The 12,044-nt window shown below is 36.0% G+C and overlaps 1 protein-coding gene across 2 annotated transcripts in view; it reads right to left on the bottom strand.

Moving 5' to 3' along the window:
• The window catches only part of atg7 (ATG7 autophagy related 7 homolog (S. cerevisiae)), an 85,796-nt gene that overhangs the window by 22,785 nt on the left and 50,967 nt on the right, over nucleotides 1–12,044 (bottom strand). The gene's annotated exons all lie outside the window — the stretch shown is intronic.

Here is a 12,044-nt window from a genome sequence, read left to right as displayed (position 1 = left end):
ATAAATGGAGGAGTATATTCATTCTGAAGGCTTTCACCCCTTCAGATAGTATTAAGAGGGAGAATCCATCTAATCCAGCTGTTGTGTACTTGAGTAATCAGGAGTGTGACCAGCTGGAATCAGATGTTTTACTTAACTCTGATTCCCAAATATCTCAATCCATCTATAGACAGTCCGGCCTCTCCTGTTCATTAAGAAAAAGTATAGATGACTTTGAATGAATAACCTGAAAATATTCCAAATTCATGAATCATATGATTAAGATACTAAAAAGTACTGAATCTCTATGATTTGTTAAATATGAAATTATATTTTATATATATATATATATAGCTTCCCATCTAAAATGTTTCTTTCAACTTAGTGTTAAAGCACAAATCAATATGAATTCCACACATTTTGAATCATGAAGCCATCTTCTGCAAGGCTCCTAAATAATTTCTGACACTATATATATAATTTTTAGACTCATAAAGGAGAATCTGACAGAATAATTTATTTGAAATCAAAAAGTAGTCTATTTTTAGTGATGAACTATAGCAAGGATATTGAGTCTGGTTGGGATATTTTTCTCCTTCACGGATCACATGAATCAAGTTCCTCTATAAAACAACTACTGACGTGGAGAGGAGAGCAGTCAGTCAATACACGAGAAACAAGTCAACTCAGCTTTGTGTGTCTAATGCTTTATAAATTGTGTCAAACAAAGAACCTGGCTTTACTTATTTGAAAAAGTAACTCAGATACATACTTCACTAAATTAAAAAAGTAATGTGTTCCTTTAACTCTCGTTACTGTTTAATATATTTAAACCAAAATCAGCAAAAGCAAAAGTGACGCTTGTTTACCTTAGCAAACACCGCTATTAACGTCCTTAATAAATGTATAAAAACAAAGGATAATTAAAGGTTATTAAAAAAAATGAGCAAACTTTATATTAATATATCAAGAAGAACTAATTTCTCAGATTTCTGTGTGAGTGTTTGTTATATATGCTATAATGGGATTGTATGGGACACTTTAAAGCCATGAAGCAGTGAATCCTGTGTTTTGTGTTTCAGAGCATCTTCTGGAGGTGTAAGGTCCTCACATCTGCACCAGTGTTTCATTTCAAAGACACATTATATCAGTTTGTCTTCAGTACGGACAAAACACTACGTCTCCAAATTTACAAGCGTTTGTCTGTCGAGGACTCGAGTGTTTGGTTTCCATGGTTTCACGCTCACACACACACACACACACACACACACACACACACAGCTGATGGAGGCCAGCATCACTAACACACAACTGGAGCTCTGCACGCTGACTGATGACTGCCTGAGGAGGATCACATCAGCTCAGCTATAATACACACTTCATCCATCCATCCATCCATCCATCTATCTATCTATTAGGTCTGCACAATTAATACAATAGCAAATCGCAATTACAATTATGGATGGCACAATTACGTAATTGTTCAGTCATATTTGATTTTTTTAACATAATTTAAAGAAGAAACCAATCTGATTTATATCTGACATTTGAGGCTTAATACTATAGAAAAGCACTAAATTATTTTTAGTTTGAGTGTTTTCAGCTTGTTTATATTCATATAAAAACACGGCATCCAGTTGCATCAAACAATGGTACAAATATCATTCAGTGTAAATTGTGATAATCGTAATTAATAATCGCAATTACAGTTTTAAGGGAAGAATAGACAATTTTTTGTTATAATCTCACAGCACTATCATCCATCCATCCATCTCACCCGAGATTTTGAGCCATTTTCCCCAGAGATTGGTAGCTCTATTAGTAAAATCTGTTGACTTTAGAAATCTTTATTGCATTATGTATCACTGGTGACAGTTCAAAACCCTTAAAATGCTGTTATGCAGAGTATTTTGATCCAAAGTTTGCATGCATGTAACCCAAGAAGTATTCAAAATCCCTCAATGCCCTTTTAAATGTTAATTCTTAACAAACTTTTCTTTAGGTATCTTCATTTCAAAGGCCCTGTATGGTCCAGCTCCAAAGATATGGGCATCTCAATCAGACCCCATGTCCAACAAATGGTAGTGATGGGCAATAATTAATCATTCATGTAAATTAGTCAATATATATACTGTGTGTGTATTATACACACACAGTATATATATTGACTAATTTACATGAATGATTAATTGCTGTCTGACTTTGGATTGTTAATACCGACTGTGATTCTCTGCTGCCTGCCCCGACCTCTGCTTGTAACTGTTGCTGATTCTGGATATCCCTGACATCCTTGATGCTGTTTTCTCTGATCATCGCCTGTTTAACCATTCACTTTATTAAACCACTGCATATGGATCCAAACATCTCTGACTCCATGTTACACACACACACACACACACACACACACACATACTGGTTTTTGTGGTTTAGCAGTACTCTGATGGCCAAACCAGTTGGATGGTGGTTTAAGGGGACACCCCTTTCCCGGTGTCCTACAGAGATGATAAAACTATCAAAAATTTTGTTTTACTCTGCAGAACACAAATATCACTTTGGATTTTCTTTACACACAACAGAATAGATAATATGACAATATGATATTTTGGTGGTACACAAGGACTGTCACGCCCCTCCTATAATGTTCCCGCCCATTACATAATTGGGATTTATAGGGTCAGATTGATTTATGAGGACACTCGTTTTACAATACACAAAACATGTCCGTTCTCTGGATTACAGGGACCAATGTGTTTTACAGGTACATGACCCCATACACAACACACAGACATGTCCCTATGCTGCATTACTAAGACTGAGGTGGTTAAAGAGTACAGGATCTTTTACACAATACACAACTGCACATCGTCCAACATTACAGGGACAAATGTGATTTACTGGAACCTGATCATACACAACACACGGACATGTCACTTTGCTGCATTACCGAGACTGAGGTGGTTTACTGGATCTTTAACACAATACACAACATTACAGACACCAATGTGTTTTAGAAGTACTTTAATAATGACTTTAATTTGTGACATAAAAACAAATAAACAAAAAACTTATTATTAAAATGGGTAATCTTTCTATAAAAAAGGAATGCCACACAAATAAAAAACAACAACAAATAATTAAGTCTAATTTACCAAAAAAAAAAAAAAAAAAAAAAAAAAACTATACCTCAAAAGGCATGCCTCATGTTGTAATAACCTCACTAAATGTTAGGGATGCACCGGTTGACTGGCCATAAATCGGAACTGGACGGTTTTTGCATAAAATACACGAACGGCAATTGGCTTTTTTTTTTTTCCTTCAGCCGATTTTTCCGTAAGTGCGCCCGCGTGCACAGACTACATTGTAACCATTCGCTATCATGCCATTTGTGTGGAAGTATTTCAAAATCTGTGTGCTGGACACGGGCAGCACGAGATACACGTCTGAGGAATAGACAGCAGGAAGCGAACAGCCGCTGGTGTACTGCTGCACAAATAAAAGCCTTTCCTGTGCTCACTGAAGCTGCGCGAGCGTATCGTACTTTTCCGTGCCCTGCACAAGCGAAGACAGTGAAGGAAGTTCAGATCAACTTCTTGCGAGCTGGATGAGAAACGACTGAAAAGACAGAAGTAAACGTCAGTTCAGTATAGGATTATTTTTCTTTTTCCTTAAAATTACATCGACTTAATTTGATTTGAAAATCACTTGCTGTAGCACACTGAAAAAAATTAAAATATTTTAGGGTAATGATTCACATTTATATTTTTTAACTTGAGAATAGTTATTTATTTTTCATTGGCTCAAGTAAAAAAATATATACAGATGTGAATCATTACTCTATTTATTTATTTATTTTTAATTGGGAGAATGAACCACTTTGCATCTGTGTTTTATTCACACCATTTGTGCGAATAAAATTAAAATTGATTTTAACATTTTGGAATAATATTTATATATCATACTTTTATTTAGTCTCACTGGTAAAGACCTTGTTTTAAATTTAAACCCACATTTAAAAACTAAAATACTGAATGCTAATGCTGAATGTGTGTTGATTGTGTTGTTTGGACTGTAGAACTATGCAGTTATTGCCTTTAATTTCACATGGTTACAGTTAATCTTTTCATTTAAGGCCAGTTCTCTGTAGTTTCAACCCAATTCAAAAACAAAAGCTTAATGCTGATGTCTGTACCATCTGTGTTTGTATTGAATGTAGTCTGCTTACTGTGCAGATACTGCCGTTAATTTCAGATGGTTACGGTTATTGTTTTCAATAGCCAAAAGCAAGTTTGGCCTATTAAGTACCAAATAAACATCTTGTTTATGCATACTTTCCTTTCTTGTTTGTTGCTTAAAAAAATAATAATAATAATAATAATAATAATAGGAAATCTGTATCGGAATCGGACAGTTTGCTTGTAAAAAATAAAAAAATAAAAAATAAATAAAAACCCGTTATCGGCTATGAACAATCATGATCAGTGCATCCCTACTAAATACACAGTAAACATGCGATTAACTCGGAGCACACAATGCATGCTGCAGATGTGTAGAGAAACTGATTTATCTAGGATTCATTAACTTCCAGAATGAAAACTCTGTCATCATGTACTTCATCCAGACCTGCATCAGTTTCTTTCTTCTGTTGAACACAACAGAAGATCTGTTAGTATCTGAACAGTTGATGGGCACTGTTAACTTCTATGGTATTATTTTTTTCGTACTATAGAAGTTAACAGTGCCCATCAACTGTTCAGATACTAACAGATCTTCTTTTGTGTTCAACAGAAGAAAGAAACTGATGCAGGTCCGGATCAAGTGGAGGGTGAGTACATGATGACAGTTTTCATTCTGGAAATGAAATACTCTTTAAGGGACAAGTCATCCAAAAATCAAAGAGAAATTTACACAATTTTGTCATTTTTGGACAAACTAACAGTTGAACTTGATTTCTACATGGAGATATTTGTATGAACTGCTGCCATAACAGTTTTGCACTATGGGAAATAAAAACAACAACTAAAGTGCTAATGTTAATTGAATGGCATCAATAAGACACAGGATATACTGTAACATCACTTGCTTTGGGCTTTCCTTTTTAAGATGATTCTTCGGTTTCTTACTAAATCCTGTATGCTCTGTGCACTGCATCTCACCAAAACAGGATCCTCAGCAGTTTTACACTGCTGGCATTCAGTCATTGTGGCCAGTTTCCTTTTGCTCTGTGGTCCTTAAAATGTTTGATTACAGCTGTAACTTCAGCATTTGACCAGGACACTTTCTGCCCTCTCCGTGGGTTTTCAGTTTCTGCCTCACTCTCACTCTCTGTACAGAAGAATACATACTTTAGTGAGTTCCATCTCTATAAAAGCTCATGTACTTACATTGATGGTGCTATTGCAATGTAAACCTCTGGTACCTTCAGGAAGTTCAGTGGTGCTCTCAATGGGCATCTTCTGAACACCTGCAGACAATCAGTCACATAATGATCAGGAAACTTAGAAGTAAGTAACTCAAACAGAAAAGACACATACATAAATACATACATACATACATACATAGAGAGAGAGAGAGAGAGAGTAATGGAATTGGCCAGTTAAACGTTTATTTTTGAAACACTCATTTATCAGTTTTTCACTCATTTATCAGTTTGCCTAAACACTAAGTATCAACATATTGGAATAGCCAGATAATACACTAATACAAAACTGATGCATCCCTAATTTTAGTAATATTCTGCTAGTAATGCTGGATTAATACAATATAAGGTTTTGAATAGGGAACACTTATGAACAATTAACTACGTTTCCCTCAATAAATTCCTAATTTGCGGCTTATTAATAGTAAATAAGGCAGTTGTTACATTAATGTATTGGGTAAGATTAGGAATGTAGAATATGCATGCTAATAAGAAAATACAGTGGTGTGAAAAAGTGTTGGTTCCTTATTTTTTAACATTATCGTCATTAACTCATCGTTTTCTTTAGGTCACATCCCAAAACAATTTAAGATGGTGGTTATCAAGCCTCTTATCAAGAAACCAAAACTAGATCCTAGTGAACTGGCAAATTATAGACCTATTTCAAATCTCCCATTTATGTCTAAAATGTTTGAAAAAGTTGTGTCTGCTCAATTGAGCACCTTCCTGCATAAAAATGATCTGTATGAAGAATTTCAGTCAGGTTTTAGGCCCCACCATAGCACAGAAACTGCACTTGTTAAAATTACAAAGGACCTGCTCCTTGCGTCAGATCAAGGCTGCATCTCATTTCTAGTTTTACTTGATCTTAGTGCTGCGTTCGACACCATAGATCATGACATACTCATAGATCGATTACAAAACTATACAGGTATTCAAGGGCAGGCTCTAAGATGGTTTAGATCCTACCTGTCTGATCGCTACCATTTTGTTTACTTAAATGGGGAGTCATCTCATTTATCATCAGTAAAATATGGAGTGCCACAAGGATCCATCCTAGGTCCCCTTCTATTTTCAATATACATGTTGCCCCTTGGTAATATTATTAGAAAATACGGAATTAGCTTCCACTGTTATGCTGATGATACTCAGCTATATATCTCAACGAGACCAGATGAAACTTCTAAATTATCTAAGCTAACAGAGTGTGTTAAAAATGTAAAAGATTGGATGACAAATAATTTTCTCCTATTAAATTCGGATAAGACAGAGATATTAATTATTGGACCAAAAAAAAATACTACACAGAATCTTGTAGATTACAATCTGCAACTAGACGGATGTACTGTTACTTCCTCTACAGTCAGAAATCTGGGTGTTATATTAGACAGCAACTTGTCTTTTGAAAATCATATTTCCAATGTTACAAATCAGCATTGTTCCTTCTTAGAAACATTGCCAAGCTACGAAACATGTTATCTGTTTCTGATGCAGAAAAGCTAGTTCAAGCATTCATGACCTCTAGACTGGACTATTGTAATGCACTTCTAGGTGGTTGTCCTGCTTCGTCAATAAACAAGCTACAGGTCGTCCAAAATGCAGCGGCTAGAGTCCTTACAAGGTCAAGAAAATATGATCATATTGCCCCAATTTTACAGTCTCTGCACTGGCTTTTATGTTAGTTACCTTTGACTAATATTTAAATTAGTTTGATGATCTGAAACATTTAAGTGTGACAAACATGCAAAAAAAAATAAAAAATTTTGGAAGGGGTCCAACACTTTTTCACACCACTGCAGTTTAAAGACCCTAAAATAAAGCGTTACCAAATAATATTTTTTAACTTTGATTATTTAAAAAAAAAACACTTACCAGCATTACTGGAGTCTCCTGCAGCTCCAGCAAGAGCATCATCTTCAGAATCACCATCACTTTCTTCAGGATCACCATCAGAATCCGTCATGTTGATCTCATCTTCAATGAAAAATAAAACTCAGAACATGAAAAACATCTGCATTCAGAAGTCGAACACAATCACACACCATTTATAAACCATTCCTAATGACACTACATTCTACAGTGAACACAAGACATATTTCAGAGAAGCGTTTCCTTAAACCTCCCTGTGAGTTTCAAAGACCCGCTGTGCTACGCATGCTAGGATGGACGTACCTTCAATCTCAATGTTCTCCTAAAACATACATGTGATACTTTATTAAGAGCTACACTGTCTTTCAATAATAACTTAATGTATTTTTAATGACAGGGAAGTTGTGGTCATTTAGTTAATAAGATCACTTACAATCATAATAGAACATTTACGTTATAGACCTTGAAAGGTACTGGTCCATATATTACTACATATCTGTATTTAGAGCAGGGGTGTCCAGACTCTGTCCTGGAGGGCCGGTGTCCAGCAGAGTTTAACTCCAACCCCAGATACACCTGAAGCAGATAATACTAGAAACCTCCAGGCAGGTGTGTGAAGGACACTGGCCCTACAGGTCCGAGTCTGGACACTCCTGATTCAGACATCGACTAATATTACTGAAAGTGAAAACAGGTCATTAAATTACATACATTTGGTAACAGCTAAGTATATCACAGCCCATGAAGACATCAGACTTCAGAGCATTCACTGTTGCACTGAAATAACAGTTCATCCGACACATGTGAATACCTCCTCATTCAACACATGCTCTTTGACAGGTGACATCTGAAAACAGTGAAAAAAGCAAGGCTCATGTAGAGATGATTTCTTACAACATCAATCTAACATTTCATCAAATATGCAATGCACATTTTATTACCTACTCAACACAGTCCTGATCATCCAATAGTAACCGGTCCTTCTTCAGAGTCACCTGAAATTATGGAAACAGAAAAAAATAAATAAACATTCTACTGCAGACAAAGGATTCAGGAACTGTACAAATTGATAATGCACAGATACTGGAGTCCATAAACACTGACTGATCACCACTGTTGGGAACGTTACTTTAAAAAAGTAATTAGTTATAGTTACTCACTACTTGTTCCAAAAAGTAACTGGGTTAGTAACTGAATTACTCTATAATAAAATTAACTCGTTACCAGGGAAAGTAACTATTTGCGTTACTGTAAAAAAAAAAGTTGCTATATGTCAGAGAATTTGTATTATTTTTTTTTTTGCAGTTTTCACAAGTCAGTTGAAATGAGTAGAACAGACAGGTGTTCGTACATAACTTTCGATATTTATTGCACGTCAACAGAAAGCAAGAGTTTTATCCTGCACTTCAAGTATTATCTTTGTAAGAAAAGTGTTTTGGGCCACTAACTTTGTAGATGCGTGTCACACATTACATGTACACATTACATGCACGTTCTTGCCTTTGACCACAATGAATTTGAAGTAGTGCTTATATCTTCACCTTGAAAATGCCAACTTTTCATCGGATTGCTCCTGACTCACCATTTCTGCTGCAAATCTCTGTATCGCTGTTGCGTGCGTGTGTGTGGCGCTGCTGCCGCGTGTATTAATCTCGTTATTAACTCACCTCCTCACTCGCTGTGTGAGCCAGGGGGGCGTTTGGATTGCATAGTTTATTAAATCAATGCATAGTAACGCACCGCATTTAACGTCCAGTAATGTTAACGGCGTTGTAACGACGGGAAAAGTAATTAGTTAGATTACCCCATTACTGAAAAAATAACGTCGTTACCTAACGCCGTTCTTTTAAACGCCGTTATTCCAAACACTGCTGATCACTCACACATGAAATCAAAAAAATTTCATTCAAATTAAATCAATCAATTAATCAATCAATCAGTCGCAGTACCTTCTATACGTCTGTGTCTTCTGACTGGGACAGAGTGTTGACTTCAAGAGTGGACGGTTCAACCACACTATAGAAAAGTCTAGAAAAGAACATCAAATTAGACATCTGTGACAATAAATGAGTGCATCAAATATTTTATCAATGTAATTTACAAGTAAGATTACAATATTTCAAATCAATATTTAAAAGTGTCACCCAAGTTAATGTTCATGACTTTGTAAGTATTACATCACATGCATGTATATTGCAGTGTGTCAGGTTGTGTGCATGTTAACACCTGTGTTACGAGGACCTTTATAAGAACATGGTCTTGACTTGACTGAAGAGTCTCAGTGTGGTATTAGTTTGAAAAAAGTCTGGTCTATTTGTATCCTTGTTATTACCGGGACATTGGTAACTAGACAAATGTGGACACTTTATTTCAAGCATTTGAAAACTGGTGATTTGAGATACAGTGTCTGTGTTAGTTATACAGCATGAAACCAAGACATGTGGACAACGTAATCTGTTCTACTCTTTTAAGGACTAACACAATTATTTCAAGAACTTCTTGGATACCTTTATAGCTGCTGTGCCTTGTTCAGAGTTCTTTAGGTTCTTTAGACACTGATTCTACTCAGTTATCATTTGAAAATACTGAAAGTTTTGAATAAATAATATGCAATCTTGGAGAATGTTATTTAAATAAAAAAGCCAAAATAATAATAATAATAATAATAATAATGCTGACACAAATATGATAAAACTGCAGAATACAGTAGTATACAGCCTGAAAGTCAATTTCAAACAAGGGGACCGACTTTTTACCAACTTCTATTACAATATACTTAATCTAAAGATAACAATTAGACGTTTTCAATATCATATGGCAACAATGAGATGTGAATGATCCATATTTAGCCTAATATTTCACATCCACACTGCCCAATGTCATGGTGATAACTACGGTCTTCAAATACCAGGCTTTTGTCAAACAAACGACACACTGAAGGCGTTTCTCAAAGTTAAGGATACTTCCTTGGTAGGACTGGTCCTTCCAAGTCACTTCCTTCAGAGGCTAGGCGAGACTCCTCTTTAGCATTCGGAGAACACGTAAATGGAACAGGCTAGCAAGTGCACGTCATTGCGTCATTACGTCAGTAAAAAGGTCAGTTTGAATAACACTGTGGTATAATGGTATAATATTAACGTTAAATTACTTTGGACAACTTAACTAGTTATTTATAAAAGAAATGCTGATGACGCAACCAAGCTAACAATTGTTAAATGACAGGTCCGGTTCAGTTAGCCATCAATAACGTAATTTGTATTTGTATAATTTACAATATCAATATGGTAGTAATTTGTACTGGCAAACTTTACTTATATTTACTACAGTTATAACAAATGTTTGGTAACGTAAATAAAAACCGTTAACGCTCCGACTCTGCTAACATTCAACATTTTTTAATTTTTGGACAAGATAGCAAAGCTGCGCGCATAGGATTGTGGGTGATTTGAGAGCGTGAAAGATACACATATGCATCCTTTCCTGTGTATGGGATATTTTTCGAACGAAGGACTCAGTCCTTGGTTGAAATTCTGAGGATCCTCGACATTGGAACAGTCCTTCGACGGATGTCAATGATGTAGCATCCTTGAAATACTGGCTTCCGAGGATCCTTCCTTGATATTGAGAAATGCCTTGAGATTCTTCACTCAAACATCAAGACCATGTTCTTATGATGGTCCTCATAAAACAGGGTCCTCGTAACACGGGTGTAAACATACACACACAATGTGACATCAAGACCATGTTCTTATGATGGTCCTCATAAAACAGGGTCCTCGTAAAACAGGTGTAACACACACACAAGACCATGTTCTTAAGATGGTCCTCATAAACAGGGTCCTCGTAACACAGGTGTAAATACACACACAAGACCATGTTCTTAAGATGGTCCTCATAAAACAGGGTCCTCGTAACACAGGTGTAAAATACACACACAATGTGACATCAAGACCATGTTAAGACTATGTTCTTATGATGGTCCTCATAAACAGGGTCCTCGTAAAACAGGTGTAAACACACACACAAGACCATGTTCTTAAGATGGTCCTCATAAAACAGGGTCCTCGTAACACAGGTGTAAATACACACACAAGACCATGTTCTTAAGATGGTCCTCATAAAACAGGGTCCTCGTAACACAGGTGTAAATACACACACAATGTGACATCAAGGACCATGTTAAGACTATGTTCTTATGATGGTCCTCATAAAACAGGGTCCTCGGTAACAACAGGTGTAAAATATACACACAATGGTGACATCAAAGACCATGTTAACTCATTAACATTAACTTAACTGGTAACAACTGATGTTTAATAACTTTACTATAATCCAATAAATCAGAATGGGACACTATTGAAGTGTCAGTACCGTGCATCTCCATGGCCACTCAGATCACCAATAATCATATGTGATCTCTTCACCAGGACAGATGCTCCTTGTGGCAAATAAACATAAGTGAGGTTTTCCATCCACACGAATCGTCTTCATCCTGCTGTTTGGGTTAATATGGTCATTGTTTACAAGCCACCCAAGAGAACCGTCATCTCGGGCTGCATCGACACTAAACAAGAGACAGACAATATCAGCACTGAAACCTTAGGACCAGCAGATGTCATATTCTGTGATCACCAATCATTTAACACTCATCACCAAGCTTTGAAAACACATGACCACTGACATGTCCACTGACACATTTAGAATCATGTAATTTAATTATCAGTAAACATGTAGATCAAACACGTGTACATACCAGAGGAGTTTTTCCATTGTAGCGAAA

This window comes from Carassius auratus, chromosome 36 (genome assembly GCF_003368295.1).
Source record: "Carassius auratus strain Wakin chromosome 36, ASM336829v1, whole genome shotgun sequence".
Classification (NCBI taxonomy): Eukaryota; Metazoa; Chordata; class Actinopteri; order Cypriniformes; family Cyprinidae; genus Carassius; species Carassius auratus.
The sequence above is the reverse complement of the archived record's forward strand: the minus strand, read 5'-3'. Positions and strand labels throughout refer to the sequence as shown.